The sequence below is a fragment of the Marmota monax genome, unplaced genomic scaffold, assembly GCF_021218885.2.
Source record: "Marmota monax isolate L192 unplaced genomic scaffold, Marmota_monax_Labrador192_F-V1.1 WCK01_AAM20220418_F8-fsc00036, whole genome shotgun sequence".
Lineage (NCBI taxonomy): Eukaryota > Metazoa > Chordata > Mammalia > Rodentia > Sciuridae > Marmota > Marmota monax.
This window is the reverse complement of record NW_026694491.1, coordinates 4,071,155-4,090,777: the sequence shown is the minus strand read 5'-3', so window position 1 is coordinate 4,090,777 and position 19,623 is coordinate 4,071,155. Positions and strand designations below refer to the sequence as shown.

The 19,623-nt window shown below is 45.0% G+C and overlaps 1 protein-coding gene across 1 annotated transcript in view; it reads left to right on the top strand.

The window, feature by feature from the left end:
- The first annotated feature begins 3,653 nt into the window (after positions 1–3,653).
- Positions 3,654–19,623, top strand: part of Elk3 (ETS transcription factor ELK3) — a 64,379-nt gene continuing 48,409 nt past the window's right edge. The window contains exon 1 of the mRNA XM_046419282.2: positions 3,654–4,027. The gene's annotated coding sequence lies outside the window, so the exon portion shown is untranslated. The remainder of the gene's footprint in view (positions 4,028–19,623) is intronic.

Sequence of the window (19,623 nt, the reverse complement as noted above, 5' to 3'; positions counted from 1 at the left end):
TCGGCCTGCCAAGCTGGACTCAAGTGTTACTATAAACTACTGTCAACCAGAATCCACTAAGAAAGAGTTCAAGAGGAGAAAGAGGACTTTGTTAAAGAAAAAAAAAAAAAAACCTGTTTGCAAACTGGGAGTCACAGCCCGCTCTGAAGAACAAAGAGAGGGCCTGGCTTGTGTAGAGGAATTTCCCACCCATTTCTCACTCTGGTCTACTCATGCAAATGTGGGATGCAACCATGCCCGTTCCTGACAGGCTGACGTTTACCTATGACTGTAGGTCATAGTTCGTTGGTCAGGTCCAGGGAGCAAAATGAGACTTTTGGGAAGATGTTCATCTTAGCATTTGAAACAAGAACTGCCAGGGCCTAAAGGTTCAGGTCTTGGTCCCTCCAGGAATAGAGAGTACATGAATGATTCCCAGTCAGCAGTGGCTACCGGACTTCATTCTGAATTTAGTCCCAATTAACCACCTGGGACTCTCCTCAGAGATTCAGCTTTTCTTCAAGTACACACTACTAGGTCTTGGAGTTGTTTGTCACACAGTGTGATCTCAGCATAAGCTGACTAATACACCCCTTCTTTTGTAACCAGGGCTTTGATTTTCTTTTGAGATCCAACCGTCTAACACTCTTCATCCTCAGGGTTAGTGTACACACCCTGTCCTGGGTACACCCACTCTGATTTCTCATCACTCAGATTTTGTGGATCATCTCTGGTGAACTCTCAGCTGTTCTCATCAAAACTGAGAGCGCCTCTCTTGACTGCAGAAATGTATGATGTTAGGCTCTACCGCCTGTTATAAAGGGCTCCTGAAGAAATCTGACTCATAACCCACATAATCCTAACCCCTGACTGTTCTACAACAAAGCAGAAGAGTGTGGATCATGCCATACAAGATTCCACACTTCTTGTCTGCTTTTTGATTATGGGAAGGAAATCATGGAAACGAACAGCAGTTTTCTCTTAGAATGCAGAGGACAGAAACTGAAGACACCTGAAAGCACAAGCTATTCCTTGGGCTTCGAGAAAGACTGGAGTTGGCTCTGAATTATTCATTTATATGAAGAGCTGGGAGTAATGGTACAGATTATCCAGAATATCAGAGAAACTTCCTATGGGCATGAAACTCTATGGCTGCCCCCAAAGTGTTTCAGAAATGCTTTAGCCACAGAGGCAATTCTTCATGACAATTAAGTTGTTTGATGAAAATATGTGCATCTCTGCTTCCTTACATATTAGGGTTCTACAAAGATTTATTGGGGCAAAAATAAAATAAAAAGCACATAAGCCACCAACTTAAGATCTATTTCAAGTTTGGCATATTCTTTCAAAAATTCAGAGTTTTATTATTTATTTATTTTTGTGGCACTGGGGATTGAACCTAGGGGCAGTTTAACTACTGAGCCACTTTCCCAGCTCTTCTTAATTTTTTGTTTTGAGACAGGAGCTTGCTAAATTGCCCTGACTGGCCTTGAACTTTTGATCCTCCTGCCTCACCCTCCCAAGTCTTGATTTTATTTTTTTTAAAGCATCATTAGATTCACAACAAATCTCAGCAGAAGGCACAAAGATTTCCCACTGCCCCACAAATAAATAGCCTCTCCCATTATTAACATTCCCAACCATTTGTTACCAATAATAAACGTATACGTTGGCACATTATCACCCAAAGTCCACGAAATCCATCTTAGGGTTCACTCCTGATATACAGTCTGTGAGTTCTGACAAATGTGTAATAACATGTATCCCTCATTACAGTGTCACATGGAGTAGTTTCAACGCCCTAAGATCCTGCACTCAGCCTGTTCCTTTCTCCCTCACCCCACACCCCTGGCAACCACTGATCTTTTTTCTGTCTCCATAGATTATGCCTTTCCCAGACTACCATATAGTTGGAATCCTATGATAAGTAGTTGTTTCAGACTGGTTTCTTTCAGGCATTTACTTTCTAAAATAAAGCAACATGGGTTCTTAATTGTGTGTGTGTGTGTGTGTGTGTTTCTGAGAAGAATAATAAGTTTATATTCTCTCAGTCCACAGACAGCTGGATCATATAGGAACACAGTATGAATTCTGCTGAGTGACAGGAGAAGCCAACTAGGGATTTAAAACGATAATCCCCAAAGTGGAAAATTAGCTGTGGAGAATCAGGGGTTGATAAACAGTCCTCTTTCCCACACCTTCTCCCCCACTGTACTCTCCTACCTTGACTTCCCACCCCCACTCTCCAAAATGTTCTCCTGCCTTTTCAGAGGTATGGGGAACTTTGTCCCACCCAAGAGGTTATCTGCATCAGTCACAAAGCAAAAATGTTGGACCTCTTAGATACTCTGATAGGTACTTCAGGGTGGGGGTAGTAATAACTTCTGTGACAATACAGGACTGTTTTTTAGAAGCTCACACTTAGTAGTAGTGAGAGCTTGTAAATAAGTAATTTTTCAGAGAGGTTGCAAAAATAGAAACAAAAATGTGGAGGAAATGTTAGAATGTGGTCCTTTTGAAAGGACTCAAGCCCTGCCCTCAGAGCACTTGGTTTAATTGGTCTGGGTTGAGTACCTTGTTGGATGGTTTTCAAAGCACTCCCCAGGTGACTCGAATGTTAGCCAGAAACACCCCAGACACACAGAATCAGGGACTTCCAGGGTGAGGCCCAGCAACCAGTGTTTTAACGAGCCCCCAGGTCAAGCTGTGGCACAGTGGTGCTTGGAAACCATTGCTCTGCACCGCCAGGGAGTACAGGCATGGGACTAGAAGGTTCTGGAAGGTTTGCAGTTGGGGTTGGAGCTTAGGGGTGGGGGTGAGGGACTCTTCAACCGGCATCCTTCTTCCTTAGTCATAGGCTCAGGGCAGTGCAGAAGCCTTCTCTACTCAGAGCCTAGCCTGGGCCCTCACTGGTGGGACTCTAGTCCTGGGGCCACAGAGGCTCCTTCAGATGCTTCAGTCATTGGGGCCCAGTGGTCACTGCTCTTTACCACCTGGAGCAGGCAGGGAAGTTTGGGACTGCATAGTGAATTGCCAAAAAAAGTTTTCTGACTGGAGAATCGTCGCTTAAAGTTTATAGCTTTTCAACTTTTCCCCCAAATTGGCCCCTCCACACACACACACTTAGAGGCTGGCTTTCTTTTTCCTTTTTTTTTTTTTTAAAAAAAAATTAAACCCCAGACAAGAACACTGTCTATCCCAAGACAAAAACTGCCTCCCTTTCTGTACATCCTGTATCTTCTCATCCTAAACAATCATGCCTGGCCCACAATAAAAACAGCCCTTTGCCCAGAGCAACCAAACCCTGAACCCCACTCTTGCCCCCCAACTCTTCTAGCTGTCATAAAATAGCGAGTCCAGAGGCCTCCCCACAGTGGGCCTCCGCTCCCAGGCCAGCAGGACACGACCCCACAGTGGTGCCCCCATGCAGCAGCAGGGCAGAGACCCCCGCCCCCCCGGGGAGAGGAGGGACCCCCGTTTCTGCCGCTGCGTGGAGTCAGCGCCCGGTGCGTCCGGGGTAGCTGCGGGTGGCTGGCCGAGCCCCCCTGGCCGGTGGGGAGGGGCTGCGGCCACTCGGGTCTGGAGGCTCCTCCCCTGGGGTGGCCGAGCAGGAAGCGGGGAGGGCGGCTGGCGGGGGCGCGCGGGGCGTGCGGGCGTGCGGGCGGGCGCGCGGGGCCCGGGACGGCGGAGTATGCGCGGGCCTCGGCGGGCAGCCCCGGCTCACAGCCGCGGCCCGGGCGCGCGGCGCGGGGCGGAAAAGCCTGTTTACACAGACTGCACACCGCCTGGGGAATAATGCAGTAAAGGAAGTGAGCCGGCTCGGCCTGACTGCTCCAACTTCCTGCTCTCACACACACCAGAGGGGGAAAAAAAAAGAAAGAGGAGCGAGAGAAAGAAAAAAAAAAAAAGGGGGAAAAAAATCAGGATCTCATTACAAGAGCAACAGACCGTCTGCAGACGCCTGTCAGCATGGAAAGTCGGGGGCTTTCGCCCGGGTCCTCCTAGAAATTCCCCCGGAGAAGGATCTTGAAAGCTCCCCCACATCTGGGTAGGTAACAGGGCTTCTGCCTGTTGCTGGGACACTTGCAAAGTTTCATTTGGGGTGTTTTTTCCACTCTTCTTTTCTTTGGTTGGGTGGGGGGTGGGGCGGTGGGCGCCACGGAGTGGGCTGTGGGCCAGGGTGGGTAGGTGGGTGGGAGTGAGTCCGCGCGGGAGGGGGCCAGCTGCGGGAGGGGGCGCTGCCAGGATGCTGCTGCGCCCGCGCCACCGCCGCCACCGCCACCGCCGGAGCTTGAGCGCTGGGCCAGGGCCGGCGGGGGACCCTGCGCCCGTGTCTCCCAGCCCTGGGGCTGCGCTGCGAGCCCAGAGTGGGGCGTGCAAACTAGGGCACCGCTGCAGGCGGCGGGCGGAGTTGGGGACGGCGAGACTTCAGGTCCCTGAAATGAAGAAACCGTGACTGGAGTAGGCTGCGTGCCTGTAGGCTGGACCGTCGTTGACCTTCCAGCTGGGGCTGCGGTCGGGCTCCCCTCCGGGTGGGCAGAGGGCACCGGTGCTTGGATTCAGAGAAGGGGACACGAGTGGAGAGGGAGGTGGAGGACATGGACAGCGAAGATGTGGGGCTGGGGGGTGCGTCCACTCTCGCTGGGCAGGTGACCCCCGCCCAGGTCACCGCCCCAGGCTCACACCGTATCAGTCGGACATCGAAAAGCCCGTGGAGTCTGCTGGGCCCGGTCTGGGAGATGGACCCTGCAAGAGATGATCTGGGCGCTCCCAGCTCTTTAGCCTCTTACCGAATGCTGGCCTGTGATGTTACTGTAACTTTTCTTTTGGAGGGTGGATTAAAATGTGGAGGGTTAAAAAAGAAAAAAATAAAAGATCTCGGTTTTGTTGTTTTCTGAACCCAGTCATCCTGGGGACAAGCTGCAGTTAGGCTGCGAGTGGGGGTGGGAGCAAGAAATGCTATTTCAGAAACTGCAAAAGGGGCTTTTAAAAAAAAAAAAACGAGTGTCGGGAGAGTTTCTGGCTTGTCTGGAAACGGCAAGACTAATTGCCATGCGCTTCCGCTTTGAAACTGGCAGCAGACAGCATCTTGAAAATGACTCACTAGAGGAGCTCACAAAGAAACTGTGGTTTGCTCCTTCTCAGGTTTATGTATTTGTGCCTTTTACAGTTTCCTTTGTAGTGTTGGAGGGTCCCCCGCCCCTTCCCCGCCAGCCCCCTCCGGCCCTCCCGTCTTTGAAAGCCCCTGGTGGGTCTTTAACTCCCCTCCAATCTCCCAGCCCAGGGTGGGGGCAGACTGGGGGAGGCCGAGTTGTTTTTGGAGTTGGCTAGGGAGAGGGTTAAAGGGATTCTGCTGCTGCAGGGGGAAAAAGTTCCCTGAATTTTCCACTGGCTGCTGCAGGAAGAGAGAGCCCCTTTAGTCATTGCTAAGTAATGTCTGCACACACACCAACTAATCTCATTAGGAGTTTCCGCTGCTCCACACAGGAGGGGTTTTGTGCAGCGACTGTCAGCCTGGGGAGCCCAGTTCTGGAGACAGAGACAAGTTACTGCCTTATTTACTTAGAGGTGCCTTTTCTGCCCCCGTGAGCCTTTTCAGGGCAGTGTCTGAAAAACTGTGAAGTCACTTTGGCCATTTTGGGTCTTAAATTTATAGGTTTTTCTTCTGTGTGTGTGTGTGTGTGTGTGTGTGTGTGTGTGTTGTGGTTGTTGCCCATGCAGCTCACACACACCCATCCTCTCCCATCTGTGCTTGGGCTTTGTTGGGAGCTGGGGGTCTGAGAAACCCAGCATGTTCCGAGCATCTATTAATGAGCTTAAATCGATTTCTGAGCCTTATAGCCCAACAAAATACCCTCTGATCTCTCTCCTTTTCTGTCTGGGTCTGTGGCACACATTTATTTGGAAAAGGTCAGTATGAGTTTGAATTTATGAGGATTATAAAATTACAAATTGTATTAGGAGGGCATGTGGGTCAGCTAAGGAAAGTGTCCATCAGTGTTCTTAAGAGTTTCCAGTAAGGATCCCGCCTGCAAAACCCCCTGAGCATGAAAAGCCATGGCCATTCTAGGCCAAATATAGCAGAGGCCTTCTGGCCTTTTTTCTTTTTTAAGCCTCTAAATGTTGTCTAGAAATGTGTAGGGTTACTAAAAAGGACAAAGAATTTCAAAGCACCCCATTGGAACATGGGGCCCCTCCATTGACAAGGACACATTGCCCTCTCTTGAGGGTTTTTAAGGTGTTGGTGTTTCTGTTACCTGACAAGCCGGCCCTAAAAGCAGCCTAGCCAGTGGGACCAGGCTGAGTCAGTGGACATCAGTATAGGATGTCCCTCGTACCATGCCTGGCAGAGTAGGTGCTCAATAAATTGCTGTCTTGGAGCTGTGAGTAGGGTGACAACATTGATCATAGGTGAAAAATGTATAATATTATATTATCATAGGTGAAAAAAAGGCTTTCAAAAGTTTGCATCGTTCTTCATGAGAGTTCCCTAAGACTGGAGGTTGTATATACCTCTCCTTTGAATAAAAAGGAGATAATTAGAGCTCCTCATTCCAGCAAATTGTTATTGGGAATGTGTAAGTTTCACTTATATCTGTGGTTTTCAACCAGAACTCATTTTGCCTCCCAGGAGACATTTTGGGTTGTCATAACCAGAGGGGGTGCTACTGGCATCTAGTGGGCAGAGGCCAGGGATGCTGCCAGTCTTCAAGCAATGCCCAGAAAAGTCCCTACAAAAGGATTTCCTTGCCCCAATGTCAGTAATGCCCAGATTGAGAAACTCTTATTTCCCTTAAAAATGATGGTGATGATAAAATTCATACACATTCATTCAACAACTAGGGCATTTGAAAGTGGTCAGTTGTATTTTTTTTTTGTTGTTGTTAGATATGTAGCATGCTATTCATGAATTTTCTGTCGGTCGTGTGAAGTAGAGTGACTTGCACATGGTGACATTGTGACTATGTACACACTGTGAGTTGAGTTGGGTTACTTCTGAGATTCAATGAGCTCAGCATCTCCACGCACTTGGTACCAATGCTTTTTAGAATAGTGGCAGCCCAGGTCGGGGAAGCAGTGATTTTTCAGCCCCATTTGAATTTTGAAACTGCCTAAACATTTATTATAAAATCTCTTTTTTATTTTATAAGAAATTAAATAATTCACAACTGCTAATATACAGTAAATGTAACTCTGAGATCATATGTTAAAATTTATATTTGTAATAACTTTTTGGAACTTGACTCTCTTCCTGCAATTGGTTTTAAAGGACTTCCAGGCAGTGTATATAAATTAAAATATTCCTGCTCAGCTGTCAGATATCGGATTTTGTGCATTCGGTGCCACCCAATTACATTTATATAACTGATTCAGAAGATTGATATGGTGCTTTGAAATGTTATAAACCTATTGACAAACTCAAAATATTTAATGAACATTTATCCAAGGATGTGGCTTCCTGGAGTAATTTTTTTTTCTAGAGTGAGATACTGGTTACTCATTGCAAGCTTTGCTTTGTTTCAGGCCTAGGGAATGACATAGTCATCTCCATGTTTCCTAGATCTGGGGTTCCTTATCACATCTTAAAAAAATTTTCTCAGTCCATTTTCCTTTTGCCCTGGGGACTGGTTTCTGATGCCCTCCTGAGGGACCTGCCTTTACACCTGCCCCTGAGTGGCATGGGCGATTTGCATGAAGGACCCAACTCTTGGCAGGTTTTCTTGTATGTTTTAGGCAAAAGATTTTTATGTCTCTGATGTTCATAATTCCTCTTTATAGATTGATTTATAGCCCTACTTGGGATCATGCTAGCCTAAAGGTATTTTCTGAAGGTTAGTTATTTTTTCCTGTTGTGAAAAATATTAGCACAAATTATCTTAGGAAAATAAGAAAACCACCATGAGAAAAAATAAACAAACATCTAACATAATCCTCCTTTTAACATTTTGCTGTGTATTTTCCAGTCTTTAAAAATGCATGCATGTGTGTGTGTGTGTGTGTGTATGTGTATACACACATGAACATGTGTTCACATAAAATTTTTTATTTGAAATCACACTTTACATACTGTTTGTTATTTATTTTCACTTAACCTATCATGTAACACATTTTAGTAAGGAGTACTGAGACTGAAATTACCACACATAAAGCTTGTATTTATTGATCTCATAAATGTGTTGACTCAACGATGGATTTACATAATTTCTACGTGGTCTTGTCCAGTGTTTTCTCGTCCTCTGCGGCTCAAGTCATGTTTTAAGAATGCTGCCCTCTTGAAAGACTGAGTTCCTATGTGCTGTGAAATTTGGGATTTTGATGAGTTTCTCTATGATTTAAGAATGAGTCATGATTTGCAGTTGAATATCAAGATGTAGTAACAGGAAGTACAGGGCACTACACATTAAAATAGAATGTTAAGTGATGAAAGGAGAAAACCGAGGTTGGACCAAAGTGCACCTTGAAATCACCTAGTTATGAAGGGGCAGAGGGTGCATTTTGTCCTGTTTGGTTTTATATCAGTAGAGTTTCCAAACTTTGAAATTGTTGCTTTAAATTCATTTTTAGTTCAAGATTACTCTTGCCCATGGCCAGTTCAAATTGAGGTTATTTAGCTTTTTGATCAAAACCATGGCAGAGTCTGTGAAAACTGTTTTTGCCATGTATAATGCACCCTGTTAAGTTGAATTATGTGTGTGTGTGTGTGTGTGTGTGTGTTTAACCTTCTGTTAACAAATCCTAAAGGCCTTCAAATAGTAGATCATTCCGTTTTTGAAGTAACTATCCTTTGCAGAAATTCCAATCTCCAGGATTCTCATTCACATCCAGCATCCATTATACATGTGTCAGCAGTTTTCAAAAAAACTTTGAACTGGTCATTTTAATAAATTGTGATTTGGTTTGAATTGCCACTAGAAATGGATTCTTTGACTACTTTATTGGTATCTATTAATTTACACTTCCTAGAAAGTAATTACTAAATCATTCTAAGGATTATTTTATAACTTGGCTGAGATTTACTTGTATATATTTAAAGAAATGAAGATGATAGTTCTATTAGTGCATTCTAATTTGGACTGAGATGTCCAGTCTAAAAAAGAGGATTGAAGTATCCTAGTTTCATAAGTTTCTCTGCCCCCTCTGTACCCAGGGGTACTCTTCCTCTGCCTCCCCAGCGACATCCCCATTTGATTTGAGGCAGGTTCTCACTAAGTGGTCTTGGCTGACCTATAACTTGCAATCCTCCTGCCTCAGCCTTCTGAGTTAGTGGGATAATAGGTGTGCACCACCATGCCTGGCCATCATAGTATTTTTAAAATGATTATATCTAAGAACAGTTCTTAGTTATCCAAGCAGAATATGGAAGTGATGGGATTTAAAACACGTGTATCTGATACCTTTCTAAAGCCCGATGAGATTAGGGCTTCAAGCAATAGAATAAAAAAATACAAGACTTTGGACATCTTTCACTCTTTTAATTAAAAAAATTGAGGCATAATTACATATATTAGAATAACAGATCTTAAATGTTATTCTATGTATACATGTATCCCTCAGCTATTTTTAAATATCTTCTTTGGTTATTTTTTATTCCATTATGGTAATTTCATGACTCCACCACGTAAATTCTTAAACCCCAGAACACCTTGGTAAAATACTGCAGTATTTTTATTTAATCTGTGTGGTTAAAAAAAAAAAAAAATCACCAGGCTGGGCCTCGTGATGCATGCCTGTTATTCCAGCAGCTCAGAAGGCTGAGGCCAAAGGATAACAAGTTCAACATCAACCTCCACAACTTACTGAGACCCTAAGCAACTTAATGAGACCCTATCTCGAAATAAAATATAAAACAAGGGCTGGGGATATGGCTTAGTGGTTCAGTGCTTCTGAGTTCAGTCCTCAGTACCAAAAAAATAAAAATCACCAGAATGTGTGGATTTCTTCATTGTACAGTGAAACGAAAAATCTCTTTCACAGTCTTTAATATCCAGGACATAGTTAACTGAAAGTAATCTGGATGTTGTAAATACAAACCTATTCCCTTAAAACTAACTGGGCTGAGAGGCTATCATTTAATCTTTCCGGGCCTCAGTTTCCTGGGCAAGATGGTAATGTGGTTGAAGTGGAGAAGTTGAGATAGTCCCTTTCCAGTCAGGAGTCCCATTTGTGTTTAATACTTTTTTTGGAGTCAAACTTGACTTCTATGAGTTGTAAAAGTGCAAAGTGAATCCCCAAACAACTGACTTCAAAACATACAGCAGTTTTAAACAAACTCTATGATTTTGCAGTGGGAAGAGGAGTTCCCCTGACACTGTCCCCTTTAATTCTGTGTTGGCCCTTTATTGGGTAGGGAAGACCCCCAAGGATCACATGCTGCACTTGTTTCCATCCTCTCTCGAGGCTTGTGACAGGCAGCACCCATCTCTAATGACCGTCAGTCAGTCCCCTCATTCTTGAGGTAGCAGTGACTGCCTCTGGGTTGGGGTGCTGAGTAGGCCCAGGTAGGGTTCGGGTCACCAGGCAGAGTTCCTGCTCCTTCCCACCTACGGTCCTTGAGGATGTCCTCCTCCTCCACCAGTGTCTTGAGGGCTCCCTCTCACCCCTTCTTCCTCAAGAGCTGGAGCAGTTCTTTCAAATCACACCAACCTTGTCACTCCCCACCTGAAATTCCTTGAGTGGCTTCAGCTTAGTATAAGGACCTAGACCCTCACCCAGAGGAGCAGCAAGCTGTGATTTGGGACAGTCACTCTGGCCTGCCCTCAAGTCCTTAAATGCTCACGGTGGCCCTGGCCTCTGGGCCTTCCTAATTGCCCTCCTCTCTCCTGAGAATCCCCTCCCTCCACTGGGTCTAGCCAAGCAGTCGTCACCCCTTAAGCTCCCTCTCAGCTCAGTTATCATTTTCCAGGGAGGCCTCTGCTGTCCCCCAGTTCACAATCCCTCCATCGTCCCCTCCTGGCCTTCAGAACCTTTGCCACAGGACGGTTTTAGATACGTATTTCTGGAGATAGGGCGGTTGTCCCTCGTTCTTCATTCATGTTCTTTATCCAACCCTCAGGAACCAAACATGTGGTGGCTGGTGGCCGTGTTATCTGAGGTCACTGTCCAAACCTTGAACCCATTAGTTTCAGATAGCCGGGGATGCCTGAACACCTACCTACGTGTCCCACACCTGGGTGCCCATCAGGCTATATGAATCTCTGGCCTGTTTCTGTTCTCCTACCCATCCCATAGTTGGCACTCAGTGGAGGGGACACTTGTCTGTGCAGTTGCTGTCCCTTTGCTGTTGGACAGGGTAAAGCACTTTGTTTCTCTGAGTGACTCTAATGTTTTCCTAGACAGTGAAACTTCTTGGATTAACAACAGGCGGATCTCTTGGTTAAACCATCAACAGCCCAGAGGATCCATGTTGTTTTCCATAGTTTTGGTCTAGACTTTGAAGAGTAGGAGCTGTCAGGCAATCAGGTTACTTTGTTGATATCTAAGAGGACAAACTCTAGTTCTGTGGTTGGAGCTAGTGTTGTGATTCTAAGAAGGGTTGGTCAACAGCTCAGTCATCATAGGAAGACTGTAGCTTGGAAGAAGTTTTGTCCATGTCATAGAGAATCAATCTAAAGTAACTATCCTTAGTCCTTTATTGAAGACTTCAGTGAAGCGAGTATTCATAGTGACCTTGGATCATCAGGGTTGAGTCCCATAATATTCATAGTTCCCTTCTTAACTTACACAAGAAAAAAAGTGTGAAGTTTTGTCCTTAACTTTTTGAGGTTAATGACATTTCTGATTGAGTTTTAAAATAAAGTCTCTGCTTGTGTGATGATGAAAAGATCAAGGACTAAATATCCAAATCGGTGTTGGTGAAAGAATGCTAGTTCTACTGATTAATTTCACCTGGGTTTTGCCAAGGAGCAGTCAAACCTCGATTAACCAGAATGTATGGGGGAAGCAGACTTGTCCCCCTACACTGAACTAGAAGAATGTGGCCAACACAGCAAAAACAGCAGGATAAGCCCAGGGATTCATTCCCAGGTATGCTCCTGGCTGACTTGGGGATTCGGCCCTGCTGTGCCTGTAGGTGGTCATCATCCTCAGAGTTGATAAAACTGAGGCCCAGAACGATCGGATGCTCCCTTAAGCAGTACCCTAGACAAGAAAAGCTGGTGTTGATTTTAGGACAATTTCCTAACACCAGGAAAGTACATCAAAAAGGTGGAGTGTATTAAGGTGAAAGAGATCGGTGTGGAAGGCGTGTGTGTGTGTGTGTGTGTGTGTGTGTGTACATGTGTCGCATGTGTGTGCCTGTAAATAAAGGCTGCAAGAAGGACGCCTGGATGTGAAAAGGGGACAATGTGTGGCCTCGGTCTCTGCTGCTGCTCCGTACAGAGCCTCTCTGCCCATGTAGATTTGAGCCCCAGTTCAGAGGTTGGGTGCCTAAAGTGTTTACGGAGCTTCTCCACCCAGAAGGATCATTGTTTCATTGTGAGAAGTCAGGTGAGAACCTGGATTTATTATATGATTTTCAGGAAACGAGAAAGTTTAGATTCCTGATAATTTCATCAAGTCCTATTATGAACATACAAAGAAGAGACCTAAAGCCATTTAGCACTATTTGAAAGACTGTGTGAGTTGCCCTGCCTTGGTTTCCTGGTGGGATCTTGAACTTGAAATCCTCTGGAATCCAGAATTCACGAGCATTAGTAGGGAAGTGATTTCTCCTAGTATCCCTGCCTATTTTCTAAGCCAGACCCCAGATACTGATCATTTAGACCAGAAGGCATTGGATGGCATCTTTTTCTATTCTTTAAAAACATACCTCTAACTGCAGAGGTGTGTTCACATCTGCACTGGATGCCTGGCTTGCACGGCTGGATGGACTGCATCTTTTGCCTTCATCTAATGGTGAAGGTAAAAACAGATGTCAGCTTCTTGACATACTACTGAGTTCACTTAATTATTCCTTACTATTACTTACTATTACTCCCCAGCTCTGCAGTTTTGATATGTGGGTCAATGGAGCACTTGGAAGAATGTTAAAATGTCTTAAAATAAAGATGACGTTTGAAGATATCTTGAATCAAACCAAGTGACCCAAGTGTATGGTGGCCCTCTAAGGCTTGGAGTCACTGCTTTCAACAAAGGCCATTGCTGTGCTTTGATTTAAATCAGAGCTGAACCACAAGAGCAGTATCCTTTGGCCTTTGCCACTTCCTCTGTTGTTGTTTCTAACTAAATATTAAGACTTAGTAAATTGTCTTGAAGAAAGTAGCAATTTTAAGACCTCTATGTAGCATATCATACGTGCACCTCATGATTCAAATACTTTACCTAATTTTTTTCTTTACCAAGCTGTAGGGGAAATCATCTCAATTCATGTCTGGCTGTTATTTTGTTAATATATTCATGCTGAACAGTTAGGAAAGAGGAAAAAGGTTGTATGTGGCATTTCCAAAAGGGCCTGGCCAAGTCAGTAGAGGGCAGATTCCTGTGTGGGAAGCAGGGCAGTGAGGTCGCTGGGGACCCGGGTCTGATACTCCACGCCCAGGCCTTCTCCTCTCCGTTGTTTTGTGCAGCAGCGTTCATCTCACATGGGTAAAGGAGCCCGGGGCAGCCACTTGGTGACAGATTTAACATGCTTTCGTTCACATATTCAGTGCATCTTGGTGATTCATGAAAAAAAGAGATTTTTAAGTAGGAAGCGCCGGAGAAGATGGTTTAGTTTTGAAATCATTCACTGTGCATTTTGCAGCCGTTTTCTTAGAACATCCACCAGCACACCAAGATATTTTAAATGCGTTCCACTTACTGTGGTTTGTCTACAAGTCAGGCGGGGTTTTAAATAGACATTCAGTGAAACACCAGAGGCCTTTTGCCTGGTCTCTTACCTTAACACCATTATATGTTCACTTCATGTGCAAAAGAACTTTGTGAGAAGTTACTTAGATTTCGAAGGAAGAGCCCTCTGCCTTTGGCACCAGAGCTGTCATCTGTAGCTGGACCTCATATTGACGTATGAAAATGTGAGGAACATCTGCATGTGCGGGGAGCAGCACTAACGAGGGCAGTCACCACCTCTGGGACTTGAGTTGCAGCAGATCCCCACATGTGTCCACCACATGAGCAGGTGATGATACATTAAAGACTGCAGACTCTGTTAGTTTTTTTTTTATATAGATCTCCTCCAAAGTGAATACATTATCATACCCTATTTATGTATAAATGTTCATGCCTAGAATTTGCATTTCCTAAACCATGAACAAGTTTTGCTGTGAGAAGAACACCATAGAAAAGCAGTGAGCTGAAGTGACCATAGACTCGGGCTCAGAAGAGTCCAGTTCGTGGCCTAGGTAACCAACTCTGCTGGGGGCTCTTTGTGCTTCTCAAAAATCTCTAAACATGGGGCTGGGGTTGTGGCTCAGAGTGCTTGCCTTGCACGTGCAAGACCCTGGGTTCAATCCTCAGCAGCACATAAAAATAAATAAGTGAAGTAAAGGCATTGTATCCAACTACAACTAAAAAATAAATATTAAAAAAATCTCTAAACATGATGTCCCAAAATGGTGGCCCTTTGTTCATAACCATTTTTTTGTGAGAATACTATATATGTAGCAGGACCCAAAGACCAGCCAATGTCTGTTATTAACTAGCTAAATCTTGACATTATCAGGAACCAGGAACATATGTTGGCAAGTGTTTGATTTCAGAAAAAGAAACAAATTTATAATTCTAATAGCCTTTTGTAAATTATCTGTGTTCGAATATGCTGTATTGTGAAGTTTTAACCCTGATCAGACACTTCTATACCATGTCAGGATTAGCTAACTAATGTCCTTTTCTATATCTCTGTACCATTTTTAAGAAGAAATTTAAAATGGGTTCAAGGAATTTACTCCAGGAAGAGAGAAAGGTACGTTTTCCAGGAGGGTTGATTTCTTAGTGACTTTGCCATCCTGAAATGACTGAAGAAGTGAAACTTATTATTTTAAGTTCTGTGGAGAAGCAAGATAGTTCCAGGTCTTTCTGGGAAGAGCGTGTCCTTCTCCTTTGCCAGGGCTTTCTATGAAGCAAGGCTGGAAGGAGAAGGTCAAGGGTTCCTATTGCTCCATCCATTTCCCCTAGAAGTTGTAGCCTGATGTGTCATGCACGCATGAGAAGGTGCTGGTGAAGAGAGACGTGTTTTGGTGGTGACAAGAAACGAAGTGGAGGCAAACAACCAACCTGTGGGTTGACTGTGGGACCCACAGTGGCCTTAGAAAGACAGGGGCAGAAATGATCCTAATTCTGGAGGAAGGGGTCGGCGGGGGAGCTGGAGGTCTGAGCCATGGGGATGGGTGGGGGAGGCTCTATAATTCTCCCACCTGGGGTATCGCTATAATCACTGTGCAGATGTTAGAGGTGGCTCAGACCAGGTGCAGCCGGGCCAGGGGAAGAGGAAGGCGCACAGATGTTTGGGTACCTCTGCCAGGAAACCCCCACCCATTGCTACTGCAGGACTGGGGTGCTGAGCACAGCTGTGCGGACTTCCTGATCCCCAGGGTCCCTCGGGGATCCTTCTGAAAGGAAGGGACAGTGTCACAGCTCACAACTGACCCCACCTGGGACTTCTTCCTCCCAGGGTTGCACCATCCTTCCTGACCCAGGTGTGGCCCCGGGTGTGTACACATGTAGGCAGAAACCATTGCAGACTCACCATGGATGCAAAGAAACAGAGACCGACTCCATTAGAGGAGCGGAGACATGACTTTTCTTTCTTGAAACACACTTTATCTCCCCCCCCCCCTTTCTTCTAATGTTTCCACTGGGTGGTGCTGCAGGAATTCCTACCTTTTGCCTTGGATCTACCCTTCCCAGAAAGACGCCTCTGAAGCATAATAGGAGGAAGTCCTGATTTAGAAAGATTTTACAGTTTCTACACAATAGAAGAGTTTGGAGGATGCTCTGGCAGGAAATGTCTCAGTTTCTGAATGTGGAAAAACCACCATCATTCTGTATCATACAGAAGTGTTCTCGTTGCACCGAGTATATATTTTGAGTTTTACCAGCTTCTTTACCAGTTTTACCAGCTTTCAAGTTTATCTAAAAGATTATGGTTTCCTTCTTGTGGAAGTGGGATGTGAGATTGCCTTTATTTTGACTTTTGTAAAGCCATCTTAAAATTTCTAAGTAAATACCTTTTCAATGGTAAGATAACCATAGATGTTAAGGGAGGAAAAAAAAATCTCTGTTAAGGCTTTATTTGGAGCTGAAGACAGTCTTCCATTCTTATTTCAAAAATCATTTCCACAATGTATAGATCAAAAGGATTCCTTTGTTTATTTGCTTTGCGGAGCTGGGGACGGCGCCCAGGATCTCATGCTAGGCCAGCGTTCTACCACTCCTACATCTCTAGCCTAGATTACATTTTTTGTTACTTTCAAAATAATCTTAAAAACGATTTGCTAGTATGTAAGGAGAGGACTGGGGCTGGCCTGATTTGCCCTTTTACAAGCAAGAAGACCCCAAGGAGAGGAGCGGACCCCTCTGCTTCAGATGGCACAAACGCTGAGGCTTGGGCAGTGTGAGAATGTGTAAAACTCCCCCCTTTCCCCCTGAATGCACAGATTCCATTTTATTAATGTTAATAGTACAGAAAATGGGCAAAAGATTTTCCATTCAAGCAAAGGCCTCCAAAACATACGAGTCAAGAGTATTGTGGGATGGAGAGGTTAGTACTGGAGATTGGGGAACTCATTAAAGCTTGGATTTCAGGACAGTTGGCAAGATTTTCAAAAGTTTCACTGGCTGGCCAGGCAGCCTGGTTTCTCGGTGCAATCCTGGACACCACTTTCTTAGAACCTGGGACAGGCCTTTCTTTGAGGTGTTTCTTTTCCCAGGAAAGTTGCTGAGGCCCCGCTGGGGGCTGGATGCCATCCAGGTGCTGTCGCACAGTTTCAGTGGGGTTCTCAGCATGGCCTCCTTCCCACGTGGAGTGGTTGTCATGATTCATTTCAGAGTGACAGGACACGCCCATGTGTTTCAGGCCCTTCTCAGGGGTCAGGCTTGCTCCCTTAGGTATCCTATGAGCTCCACGCTGATTCCACTGTCCCGTGTGCACACGCCCAGGGGAAGGACCGCTGTTTCTGTATCTGAGGAGGAACTGAGTTCTAGAATCCTTAGCATCTCTTGTCCTCAAGAGCCAACGCTGATCATCTTATGTGGGGCGCACCTGGCCTATCTAAACCGGCATTCACATCTTCTAACAGAGGAAATTGGTTAGAAAGAAGTGGCAGGGATCAGTTCAAAGGTTCTTTTTTGAAACAGAACTCAGTCAGAGTCATTGGAGTCACAGATGAGGCAAACCCAGAGAGGAACAAGGATATTTCCTGTCTTGATCCCTAGTGGGAACGTTGCATTGGATTTGACGTTAGCAGGAGACATCTCCGAGTAGCAGTGGCCATGCATATAAGAAGGGAATCCTCCACGGGGGATGCATGGTGATCATGAACGTGGACTTGTGAGTCAGATGCTCCTGGATGTGTGTCGGTCGGTCCTTCTCCTTCCTGGGGCCCAGTGTCTGCTTTCATATTTTAAGTCCTGGCTTCCACATAGCATAGTGAACTAAGCATGAAATTTAGGTGGCATGTATAAAGCACTCAGCACCATGCCTGGTACATACATGGTCATTACATGTCAGCATTAAAAAGGAAAAGCTTCTATGTGAGTGGATTTTTTTTTTTTTTTTTTTGGTCTGAGCCTTGAGAATTCCATAGAATCTCAGTATTGGTGGTGGTAGAGGCTAGAACTAACATTTCTTTAGAACAGGGCTCTTGACTGATACATTGATTGTGTCTGTATGTATACACACATTTTCCCCCCTCTCTCACATTCTCAAAAGGATCCATGAACCAAATACATGAAGAAGATCCTGCTCTGGGGTTGTGACTGAGTGTGTGTGTCTGTGTGTGTATGCACACACACATCTGTTTTGTGTGAATGATTACATATTTTAGGTTAAGTGTTAAGATTGTTGGTCTTAAAAACTGTAATTTCATATAGTTCAACCTAATTGTGGTGATAGTTAGGAAACAATTTGCAATAGTATCATAATGAGATTGAGGTATGATCATATAATGAGGTATGATCACAGCTTATTTTCATGTTATCTATCTGAACGTAGCCAATTAAAATCCATCAGGCAGCCTTGGACCACTAGTATTTTTATATTTTATATATATAATGCTATCTAAAATAAGATTTTTTAGATCGATTTAACTATGTGTAATAACACATGGAATGAATCCTGTTCCTAGTTCCATGCTCTCTTGATCCAAATGACTTTAGGAGAATCTGCTTAGGGTTTTTTTTTTTTTTTTTTTTCCCCTGTTGAATTCATATGGTTAAGTCTTTTGGGGAGGCCAGAAATCCTCAGAGTTCTCTCGGACAGTTAAGCACATCAGTGATCTTTGAGAAAGCAGAGTTTGGCTGTCGTGCTGAGGGTTAACACAGCTGACACACAAGAGCAGATGAAACCAGAGCTGCAGTTACAAAGTGGGACAGATGTGGGAGGCCAGGTTTCCTGTGGCCCATTTTCCAGTTTCCTGCCCGCAACCTGCAGAAGAAGAGGAAGCTTAATGTTACCAAGTCCGAGAACTGGAGGGGGATGTGCTTCAAGCCAGAAAAGTTTCATGCCAACAACGGGGACAACAAAAGCCCCTGCAAAGAAAGTGAATGTTCAGGATTTCATCCAAAAACAGCTGGGAAGTTACAGCCCATCTGCTTAAAGAGAAGCCTTCTCACGGGCCTGCTCTTCCACGGGAGACCCTGGGGCAGGGCTGACCCAGGATTTTACAGCCCGACTCATCTTTCAAGACAGGGTCTGCTGTTCTAATGCGGTTGGTTACTTGAAAAGATTTTCCCTGCAGTGACCAGGCCTTCTAAATCTGTTTCCTGGGCACACTGGTGAATGGGGGAGGTGGATGTGGTTAACCAAGTGGCCAGAATGGAATCCTGGGTGACCTGCTGGCTGCTTTGATCTGGCAGGCGTGCGTTCCTTTAACTGCCCCATAACATCTTCACCTGATATTTTCAAATAAGAGATGAAATGGAGGTGTGTATGTTCACGGTGACATCTCTCACGCTCTGTTTGTATGGCTACCTTGCGATCCAGGTGGGGACATGCAGGGCTCTGGCCATCAGAGCCAGTGGGGAAGTGGGCAAGTCCATCTTGTTCTGAGGGGGGAAATTACTAATCTTCCAGGCGCTTTAGTTCATTTGAGGAGTCGGATTGTGCAGTCCCGCTGTAAGGGTAGAGAAGTTGAAGTCCAAAGTAACTGACTCACTGCACACCGTTTTATTGAGCACCTGCTGTATGTCAGTGTTGTTTTGGAATTTGCTGGGTGATGCTGATGGATAAAAATAAATAGCTCCAGCTGGGTGTGGTGGCACATGCCCAATCCCAGTGTTTCCAGAGGCAGAGGCAGGAGGATCTCAAGTTCAAAGCCAGCCTCAGCAACGGAGAGGTGCTGAGCAACTCAGTGAGACCCTGTCTCTACATAAAATACAAAAATAGGGCTGGGAATGTGGCTCAGTGGTTGAGTGCCCCTGAGTACAATCCCTGGTACCCAATAAATACATAAATAGCTCCAGCTTAGCCCCACCTGTGGAACCTTGTTG